The sequence below is a fragment of the Malaclemys terrapin genome, chromosome 4 (assembly GCF_027887155.1).
Source record: "Malaclemys terrapin pileata isolate rMalTer1 chromosome 4, rMalTer1.hap1, whole genome shotgun sequence".
Taxonomy (NCBI): Eukaryota; Metazoa; Chordata; order Testudines; family Emydidae; genus Malaclemys; species Malaclemys terrapin.
In genome coordinates, this window is record NC_071508.1 from 102450486 (window position 1) to 102461780 (window position 11295).

General features: G+C 38.6%; 1 long non-coding RNA gene across 3 annotated transcripts; it reads left to right on the forward strand.

Moving 5' to 3' along the window:
* Positions 1-10689, forward strand: LOC128837399 (uncharacterized). 3 transcript variants are annotated; one of them, XR_008444937.1, is made up of 5 exons: positions 19-471; positions 554-687; positions 6425-6469; positions 9147-10020; positions 10136-10686. It is a non-coding gene; the product is annotated as an uncharacterized LOC128837399 (long non-coding RNA). The 3 variants fall into 3 exon arrangements; XR_008444938.1 differs by having other exon boundaries at positions 1-471; positions 9144-10689; XR_008444936.1 differs by having other exon boundaries at positions 6-471; positions 9147-10688.
* The last annotated feature ends 606 nt before the right edge of the window (positions 10690-11295 follow it).

The following is an 11295-nucleotide window of genomic DNA, read 5'->3' on the forward strand; positions in this document are numbered from 1 at the left end:
AAAAAGTGGTGGAGAACTGGGTTAGCAAAAGGTGAAGGTGAAGATCATTAGAGGTTTTAGGGCTGGCTGTGGCTGTTCTGCTGGGTTTGTGTGGCTGTGCCCAGAGGGCGGAGTTCCTGCATATTCCTACCTCACCGGAGAACCTGCCCTCAACTCCACTGCAGTTTATTCCAGACAGATGGGACCCTCCAGAACGAAAACCTGCCCAGCAATCTCAGCAAGCCTTCCCGCCAGCAGGGTAGGTGAAGTTAAAGAAAACCTCCACTCCTTCTCCCTACAGGCAGATACCTGTGATGCGAATTAAAATACATGACAGACTTCTGTCTACACATACTGTTTTCCACTACCTAAATAATAACCAGCTCGTCTGCACGACTGAAGCATAGTTTAAAAACACCAGTTACATCTGAACTGTTTGTGCCCAAAGTTAGGATTTTCCTCTCCCTCCCCCCAGCTCTTTAATTTAATCAGGTAAGCTGCACATATCTTCATTATTTTATAAATTCTGCCAGTAAATCTTTGAGTTTATTTTTAACATTATTTCTTTTTCTAGTTAAGAGGACTAAAGCCAAGGAAGTGGCACGTGCAATGTTTTGTTTGGCTTTTTAAGACGCTGTGCAGAACTACCTGTACCTGAAAGAAAAAGAGGATGCCAAAGTGGTGGCGATACTTTCTCGAGCAGATTTGGTGAGTGTACATTTTATTCCTCTGCACTCGTAAAACGGCTGTACTCACTGATATCAGCAATATTTACACGTAGACCTTATCTTTTCGATCTCACTGTAAAGCAGAACTATGCTTTAGCGTGAACAATTTAATACGTGCTTTCCTCTTCCAGAATTAAAGCTGCTCTTTAATCGAAGTCTTAAATCGATGCCGTTTCGGTGTATGTGTGTGTTGGAGGGGAGGTGGGGGTGGACTGTGTTTCTAAAAAATAATAAACCCCCCCACAACATTTAACTTTTGGGTTTTACAAATGGGGATGGGTTTTTCGGTGGGGTTTATGCCTTTCGGGTATAAATATTGTTAAGTTTCTTAAACGCACAGGAAGCTACTCTTGCCAAAAATTATATGAGAACAAAGATGGAGACTTTTAAAATAATGTATATAAAACGAGCATCGCCTTTGCTCTGGATATATCAGCAGGCAAACGCTTGCCCACAGAAATGGAGAATGAATCACTTGACAATTTCAAGCTCCACTCTAGAGTTTGAGGGGGGTTTGTTTTATTTTATTTTATAATAGATCAAGGCATTTCTGCTCGTCCTCCCACCCTCCAAAATGCTGTGCCCCTGCGTGCCAGAGATATTGAGATTTTAATGTGACGTAGGTGCTATACTTTGTAAAACGAGAGGGTGGTGCAGTATTGTCCTGCTCGATCTATTGATTTGACAAACTTGATCATATCTCCGGGGGAGAAGGGGGGGCTGTTTCTAGACTGACTGAAGTTCTGGGTTTTATGCCTTCGAAACGGCTGGGCGGGGGCGGGGGAAGAGAACAATGCATCGTGCCCGACTCTGTTAATGATTTTAATTCCCTTGTTCCTCAATTTGTAATCTCATGGAAATAATTAATTTTAATACACCAATTTAAGTTACCAAAACGCAGTGAGATAAGACGCCTGCTGAAGGTAATCAGAGCAAATGGTAATGAAGTATTGAGGGGTGGATCTCCCCATTCACATTGCAGGAAATGGAAGCCGTGTACAGTTCGTTTTCCGTGGAAATGTATATACAAAGAATGAATTAGCTTTAAAGAGAGTTGACAAATTGTTGACAGTTTGGCAGAAACCTGCCTATAGATTAAATTGGTTCCGTAAGGTATAAATAAGACGTTTGTTGATTTCTTTTAAAATGAATGGATTTAGAAATCTATAGGTTTATATATTTATGCTTATATCGATAAGACTATCGGTCACTATAGTGATCTCTGTCGTACATCCAGTGCAAAGCTGCTGTTAGAGAGACGCAGATGGTTAGATCGAGATGGATAGATATAGATTTCGCTATGGATATGCTACGCCTGCAGTCCTCAGATACAATGTAAGCAGCGAGGAGTCTGCTGTGCCTGGGAGCTGCTCTCAAAGCAGCAAGGTGAGGGCGCTCTTGTCAAACAGGAGAGCTGGAGTTCCTTGCTTGTCACACATACAGGTTCGATTTTCAGGTGCCAGAGAAAATGACTGTAGAGCAAAGCCATTAAAAAAAAAAAAAAAAAAAAAAAAAAAAAAAAAGTCGATCCTTAGTGTTTACACAGTGCCTGTTTCAGATCTCAGCACTTTATCTGCCAGTTGATAAAACTGTGTTTTCCCTGTGGTAGACATTTTTAAAAGGATTTTGCCCCTTTCCCTTTCCTGTTCCTCACCAGTTTGGCAATGACTCTCACGGTAATTCGGCTGATCTGCTTCTCAGGCAAAGTTTACATTTGCTTTAACGATACATACCGTTCGCTGACCGCAGCTGGGGACTGGTCGTGTTGTATCTTTCTTGTTGTGAGCTGACAACAATATGGGAACAATGTATTAAAACACAAAAACCAAGCAACTGCCTTCTTGCCCCTTTTACAATGCCATTTAACATAACACAGTATAATACCAATGCATATGAGCAAGTCACCTCAATAAAACACTGGAGAAATGTTACAGATATCAGTGTTTTAATTTAACGAAAGGATTATCAAAAACTTTTTAATGGTGTATACATATAATTACCTCTCCAAGGCTATCAAATAAAATAGGAAGCATTTTTTTCTATTATTAATCAGCAAGGTAAAGATATACTATTAAACGTTTTAACTAATAATATAATAATAATTAATAATATAATAATTAATAAATAATTCTGTGATGAGTGCCAGGACACATTACAATACTTAAAATAGGATTCCTTCTGTTTATGTCGAGCTGTTCTTAATTCTACCGGAAAGATCTATTAACTTACATGAGGCTGAAAAAAATCTTACATTTGTCACCCTGCACTAAAAATATTAGTAAATAACTCCAATAAAGTTAACTGCAAATTGCTGCTTAATGTTAAGACTGATATTAAGTGCATTCCTCATTCAAGCGAACCTGACTCATTCAGGTCAATAGGGGTTTGGAACTGCAAAGAAGGCAGGGACCCGACGGGCTGTTGGTTTTATTTTCTGTTGCACTGCATTCAGTAGATATCCTTTGCACGGTAACATGAGCCTGTGAAAAGAGACGTTCTTTTCCTTCGGATCTGCCGAATTCTTGTGGAGCAGGAGTTTGTGGAGCTCAGACGGTTTTTCTCGGGATTAAGCTGAATCAGTCGAAAAAGTTCAATTCTATAGGTGAGACCTTGGCTAAATTCCCCGCTGACTTCAATGGGGCCAGGACGTCCACCCAGAAATGATTTGATAGATGGTATTTAAAGTTAAATTATCTATTACATCCGTCATATACAATGGCAGATAAGATTTCCCTTGGCCAAAAATCTTGTTAGGATCTGCACATAAAAAAAAAAAGTCACATAATTCTTCAGTGTATTCGACGAAGGGCTCAAACCTTTTTTTAAAAAAAATGTAACCGCATGTAAATAGTTAAACCCTGCTGTTAAAATTCGCGTTTTCCAAATGGCTACAATATTTTTGAGAATTTAATACGAGTAATATACACCCCGACTGCCCTTTTCAGGTAAAAATCTCAGTAATGTTATAGCAAAGATGGCATTACCCCCCCTTTTCTCCCTAGGCGCGCGCGCACACACACACACACACACTTCCAAACAGGCGTGTCAGTTCCACCAAGGAGAATCTTTAACTGAATATCTAAACAAAAGCTGAAACAATTATATGCTGACAGATTATTAGAGGAATCTGTTCAAGGGAATAAATACAGATCTGATTAAATGTATCAGATAATAATTAATATTTGTTCATGCTATGGCTTGTAGCTGATTTGCAAATGCTATAATGGTTAGAAAACCTAATTTTATTCTTCTGAATGAACCTCCACTGTGTGTGCGTTTTGAAGGGAGAATCTCAGTGACATGAAATGTAAATTGTATTTTTGTTATCAAAGGTTATGAATTCATGAGGAACACACGTGAACCGTATCAAAGTTGCATTGAGCTAAAGTGTCAATGATCTTTTAAAAGAAATACATTCCACTGCTTTTGGAACATATTCTTATTGTAAAGATTGGGGTACATTTTCAGCATGAAAATTCTTAAATCGGCATTAAGTAATCATGTTATTATTTCCATAGCTGCTTATTCAATTTGGATAAAGTTGTCTACTCAAGGAAAAATCCGAAAGCCACCTTTTCTGTCAGATCATTAATATAATTTATGACCAGGTGGAAGGGTAGGAGATATTAACACTATTTTTGATTATTAAATCAGTGGAGTTAAAATTACTAATAATTAAATATGGATAGTGCAGATCGCAAGTTGGAACAGCAAAATCGATTGTCTCTTCATCAATAAGACAAATGTTGGCTTGCTTCCTATTGATTAGTGTGTTTATTTATCCAGAGGTTTAGGTATTTACTTACATATTTCGGTTTCTTTGTCTCCTGATTATTATACCAGGTTGGTTTGAAAGAAAGAGCTTTCAAGGGAAACACACTTGACAGATCCATTTTTAGCAAACTTGATAGTGGATTATTGCAATCCTATAAATTTAACAAATTACTTATACATGCTTGTTTTTGGAGCAACTAGGAAACCGTTTCAGAATAAAACCTCTTGTTGCATTCAGGTCTTTTGCTTTGAAATAAAGATAAATTATGTTTAGATACTTCTTTATTAAAACCCTTTTAAATAAATGGTTTGGTGGAACTGAAGATATTACACGGGAATTATACTTTGGCTTTACTTCCCCACTCTCTCCCTTCCTTTGTAAATCTAAATATGTTCCTAGCAATAGAGTAGCCTCTGGAGTTTTGTAACAGATAGAATTTTAGAATCTAGGGTTATATGAATATATAAATCAGACGTCGGCTGATTTAAAAAAAATCTGCATTAAGATATCACAGTAGTGGATAATAGCAACAAGATGCTTTAGATAGCTTTGTGTCTTCATGTTTTAATATATTTAAAAGATGTTGCGGCTATTCCTGTGAACTCTTTCTATAATTGGAGCATCATGGATTGAAATGGATTTTTTTAAATCTACATTTTAAATGAACATTAAGACACAGTAGCACCTTCTTTTGCGGCTGTTTCGGGAGATACCGTGACGTTTCAGCCATGTTTGCTATACTTTTCTATAATTCAGAACGATAATATTACAAATGGCAATATTATTCCCCTCACAAATACCCATTCCACTCTATCGTTTAGGAAAAGCTGTAAAGAAGCAGTATAAAAACCTAGTCACTGAGGAGGAATTATTCCTGTTGTAGTCATCAGATCATCATATTCGACAATAAGAGCCAAAACATTTTAACGGTGAAGATAATTAACTGTTGGAACAATTTATCAAGGGTCATGGTGGATTCTCCATCACTGGCCATTTTTAAATCAAGATTGGATTTACACACACACACAGGCATTTTTCGGGGGGGGGGGGGGTTCTATGGCCTGTGTTATACAGAAGGTCAGACTAGATTACCACAGTGGTCCCTTCTGGCCCTAGAATCTGACTCTATGACAAGAAGGAATTATTTATTTTGCGTAGACGGTGAATTCATACGTTTCCCAAGCTGTGTTTCACCGTATCTACCCCAAAACTGTCATTAACATCTGTAGGTAATTTTCCTGTTTGTCAGAAGAGTGTTTAAGATAAGCATTATAATATACTATTCTAAAGGTTGGGAAATGAAACCAATGTGGGATCCTTTGTTTATGATCCTGCCTAGCTGTCAAATCGCAATCTAAAAATATTAGTGCTTTTTGACTTTGAACAACTGCTTTCTTGCAACTTGTAGATGTAAAATGCCAGCGCATCAGATGATCACATAGATAATCTCCCCCCGGTCTCTTTCTCTGGTATAGTTGAAGGTATATTCTTGAATCTTATAGCGTTAAGTCTTTCCTGTGAATGAACTAGAAAACACTCGACAGGTCGTGAATAATCGTTTTAATGAGTGTGTAAAGCGTGCGACGGGGTGCACGGAGCTGTCGGGTTAAACAAACAACTTGTACCCTGACGAAATCTGATTGTTAAAGTGCAAAGTGGTGTCAGTCCAATTTCCATCCCAGTCCTAAAAACCACAGATCTAAGTCGCAGGAGTCCAATTTTCCCCATTAAAGAAAAATAACAATATTTTCTGAAAGCAAGTGTGATCTTCTTTAATGTTAGTTCTTGCTGAACAAAAAGACCATTTGCAAACCATAAAGGTATCAAGGTTCTTGGTTCGGTTTTGTCTTCAGGAACAAGTTAACAAGTTTATTTTTGCATCTTACTAGAGATTATCTGATCGATGTGGTAAATATTTTCCCACTTTTTTGTTTGTTCATAGATCATTGGAGGTAAACATGGAGTTAACTGGATCTGAATAACAGAGGTGGGTAACACTATATTGAACTAAGATTATAGCTATTAACATTTGCCGGATGTTTTCATTTCGGGCAGGTTTTCTAGCAAAGGCAGGTACAGGTATTGAATTTAAGTAAGATGGAGATACTATAATGTTCAACTATAGACACTTTGTGAATACTCAATATCCAAGTCATCAGCTCCCAGGAAGACAGCTGTCAGTAAAATGTTGTGGAAAGAGTTAGAGACTAAAATCTGTGAGGAAAATATTGCAGGTGTTATTCATTTATTATTATTAATAATAATAATTGTAATAATAATTATAATAACCATTAAATATAAATAACAATCTCCAGACAACTCAGAACATCCGATATTCTCAGGAGAGACTGAAAGGTTTGTATATGTTTGGGATGCTCAGAGTTCTACTCTGCTTTTCAGACAGAATTCTTTTATTTACTCAGACAAAAACTCTAATTAAAATCAAATGAACTTTTACCTTTATTATTAATCAGCCTCGCCATCATCATAAGCTTATTTTTACGGCAGCTAAAGCCTTCAAAGTGGGCCCATATGGGCCAGATCCTGGAAATTCCACTGAAGTCAGGATTTGGTTTGAAAATACTAAGTGCGGGCCCACTCAGAGGAATATATAAAAGCGAATCCTAGAAAGCAACCCAAATGGAAAATCAAACTAGTTTTAAAATTCCCAGGTTACAGTCTCTATTTATTAGTTTTTGAAGAATTAGATTAATACAGATCAACTATATACCGATCTTTATCTCTCTATATATTTTGCATGAATATAAGTACAGATGTGGGGCCTGATCCTCTGTCCACTGATATCATGGAAATTTTGCCTGTGACATCAATGGGAGCAGGATCTGGCCCTTTTATCATTTTGTATGGGCATGCAGATGGCGTGATGACAGTATTTTTCACATGTTGATTCCAGCCTGGTATTTCTATAGTTCGAGTTAAAACTCTAGATTTTTTTGAACAGGGTATTTTGTACCGAACTCAGGGATGTCGTAGGTATTAAGGAAAGTATCTTGTCCTAAACGCAATAAAATTTATATTGGGTAGGTGCCATAGAAATCACCGTCAAAACGCCCATAGATTTCAGTGGCATCAGGATCCACCCGTTTTCCAAACATTTATGACTAATGCACCATACGATCACACAGGAAATCCAATCTCTATGTAGTTTTACCATCGAAGGGTCTTCTCCTCTGTTTCCTCCGCACCCATTGGGGTCAATGGGAGCTACGGTTCAGAGATGAATTCCTGACGAGAAAAGGAAGAAACATTCTTCACAGAATATCACGCCTAGCACAGACAAACGTAACATTCTGCTACATTCTGCTAGCCCTGAATTGATCCTGACAAAGAACCGAAAACAAACAATGGCTTCTTATGTTTTCTAAACATTTTCATTTTTAACAAAAAATGTTTTTAAAACGTTTACTTTGTATAATATGCACCTACACCGTTCGTCCAATAGTTTAGGTAATAAATAGGGTTGTCTTTATGTAACCCTTTAAAAAGCAGTATGTCTATATCATTCACAATACAGGCTCTCTATATAATCCTGTTTCAAATATACAAACACACACGTTACGAGGTTGTGTGTGTTTGTGGATCTACTTCTCGGAAGAAATGCACTATCAAAACATTAATTATATTTGAAAGGGAGACGATTATTTGTCTGAGAAAGAATTACATCCTTGAATGTATATTCCGCACAGATCTCGTCTCCTGTCTGCAACCAGGGTTGCAATTGTAGATCTGTCTCAAATGCTGTACCCTAAAATGCAGGAAGGTGTATCACATTACAGTTGTAGAGAAAAGGGAGATATTTCATTTCTTTTACACACATCTGTACGATAGTCGTTAAGGGAATGTTGAAATCGACATGCAGTTGAAATGGGAACATGTTAAGAACATACATTCGTTTTATTTACTGCCGGAAACACGATGATTTTTAACATATAGACACAGGGATGACCCCAGTTAGTTATTAAACACTGTAATTCACAGGGGTTTTGGCCTACAAGTCCTGTTTATTTTTTTAAAATGCCAGACTTGACATGCACATATTACTTTAGCTTGTAATTAAAATCTACCAACGGTGTGAATCATCAATGATACTTTTTAGATTGTAGTTTATTTACTGGGCTTTAAATGATTAATAACCCGATTAAACAGATTTCCTCATCTAGCTAAACTTGTGCTGCGAATAATAATGATGATGACAACTCCTTTTGAATACTAGCTGTAGCAGGGAATCTTGAAATACATTCATCTGAGTATATTTTGTTCTGGTCTTTTTCAAGTACTGCTCCATACTCCTGCTTTTTTAGTTCCTCCGCAACGCCAGGACTGGTAGTCACTGATGAGAGCCCTTAATTCAGATTCAGTGGCTGGATCCTTATTTTCATGTTTGGGGTGACGGGAGAAGGCGATTTGTCCCTAAAATGTACTAAGTAGTGAGGCCATGGGAGACCTGCTTAGCATCTGGGCCTCAGGAGATGGGTACTTTCCCCCTTCGGAGTGGTTCCCGGATCATCTTTCTTTGGCTACAGGAAAATGCCAGGGGGGCTAGGGGGCTGAAGAGAGCTCGCCACAGGCGTGAGGCAGACGGAGCAGTGTAGAGTGCGTTATTGTGTGTGGCTGTTTCTGGGCTGTGTTCTCTACCCCAGTAGGTATCTTTGGAAGAAGAAGGTGACATGAAGAGGCGCGTCTGACAGCCAAAGTGGGGGAACTGTCCGGGAGAAGGACACGTGATGAATTGAGAGCTGCGTGGTCACGGTGCAAAGGGAGAATAGGACAGTGTGCTGGTACCAAATGCCTTTTTTCCCCTTGCTTGAACAACACAAAAATGGGGGGAGGGGAAGAGAGATGGGGGTTGGGAGGGAGAGATCCGTGGAGTTAGTGGCTGTCTAGAGGAGTGTAAACACGAACCCATCATCTTCTTGGGAGGAGGGGAGTCTGCTTTTGTCAAACCTGCTAGTGTCTGGAAGATAAAGGCAAAGAGGCCACTGGACCAGCCTGAGATTCTGCCTTGAAATCTGGACCCGAAATGATTCAAAGGACAAAAAGGGGGAAAATAATCCTAAAATCTCCCAGGCAGGCAGCTGTCCGGGGTTAAAACCGGTTATTTGTTCATTGCCTTGATATCGTAGAGAGGAAAGGCTGCCACAGAACGCGGGGGGGGGGGGGGGGGAAGGTTTTAAATAATATCCGATTCCTCTGGTAACTTGGTACAAGTCTCAATTTAGCTGCAGCCCAGGCAGCTCTGGAGGTTTAGGGGAGATGTAAATGTTGTAACTTCTCGGATTGCGTGTGACCCTGAGCGGTACTGCTATGATTTCAATAAACACTTTACAATCGACTAAACTAGCTCCTTCGTCCGTCAGAAAACATCACTTCGAGTCTCGAATAAAATATTGTGGAATAGTCTGAGCTAAACGTTGCTTTGCAAAAGCACTTTCCTTGCCAATCTCCCAGTAACTGCGCACACCCTGGCACTGAGAGTTCTATAAACGATGCCGTCTTTATATCAGTTACCAACAACAGGTTAAAATTCACTTCTATCACTGTGTTCTTGGGAAGTGTGAGTGTGTGTCCGTGTGTGCTGGGATAGGGGAGGAAGTGATCTATTATAATGAATTCGTTTTGAATCTGCACCCAGATCCGTATATCTTCCTCTCTGACCCCGGGCAGTCAACCCCAGTTTTGGTCTGAAAACTTATTCGAGAGAGCTCAGTGGAGAGCGAGCGGGCGAGGTCCCTTCACTTTACTGGAAGTCTGAGGTGTGCTGAGATCTGTACTTCAACCAGACTTGATGTGACTATGTCTACAGTTTCGTTTGCTAACTATCACATCTCCTATATTTAAAGGAAAGAAATAACGTTCCCTAGAAATAATTACCCGGGACGGCAGCCAGTATGGGGAAAGTGAATGTGGATGGAATTAGGGATAGAGCAATGTCCTGCAATAAGTGATCGTAACACAAATTAAACAAGTTTTATTGTGTCATACCATCCTATCAGTGCTGACCCCAGCATGGAACGAGGTGCTGTTCAACGGGGAATTTTGTTTAAGTACTTACGACAATAAATGGCCCATTGTTATTAAAATAAATGGTCTGTTAGATTTCTAATAGTTGTATTTAAAAATATTATCTATTACGCACCTGTGACAGCTAAAGAATAAAACTAAAGAAAAACAATAAACAATAAAATGTCTTATCGAAGAAAGCTAAGAAGGATAGCGAGATAAGTGAGAGCTCTGTTTCCAAGGAAAACCAGAATTAGTTCACTATAGGTAATATACAGAGTTAGCCAATGTATAGGATATACAAAGAAATACCACAAGGAGATGCACAGTTATCCCTGTTGAAATCAATATCGAACCTGGTTTAAGGTACAATCTGCAAATAATTATTTGTATATTGTATATTTGTAAAATAGATTTGTATATTTTGCTATCATTTTCCTGAGATAATTCCCTTCTTTTTTGATTCCCTCCTTTTTTGATTTCGCCTCCCTTTTTAGTACACAAGAAACTGATTCTGTTTCCAGTACCCACCACATTGTTTAATTACAAGAGACAGTGAACGATGCAGGGAAGGGAATGTTTCAGATAACGCTGATGAACCATTTCCCAGATATTTAAATTTACAACGTTTGTAGCTGGATAATAAATTGTAAGGATGTAATATTCTAGAGGGGAGCAAAGGCAGATGATACACAAAGTACAGAATGTTTAGGGACGATCTAATGAACTATGTTTACTATTTGTAAACTGTAGCCGTTTTTGTAATAGGTTTCTCTTTTCTAGCATGTCTCT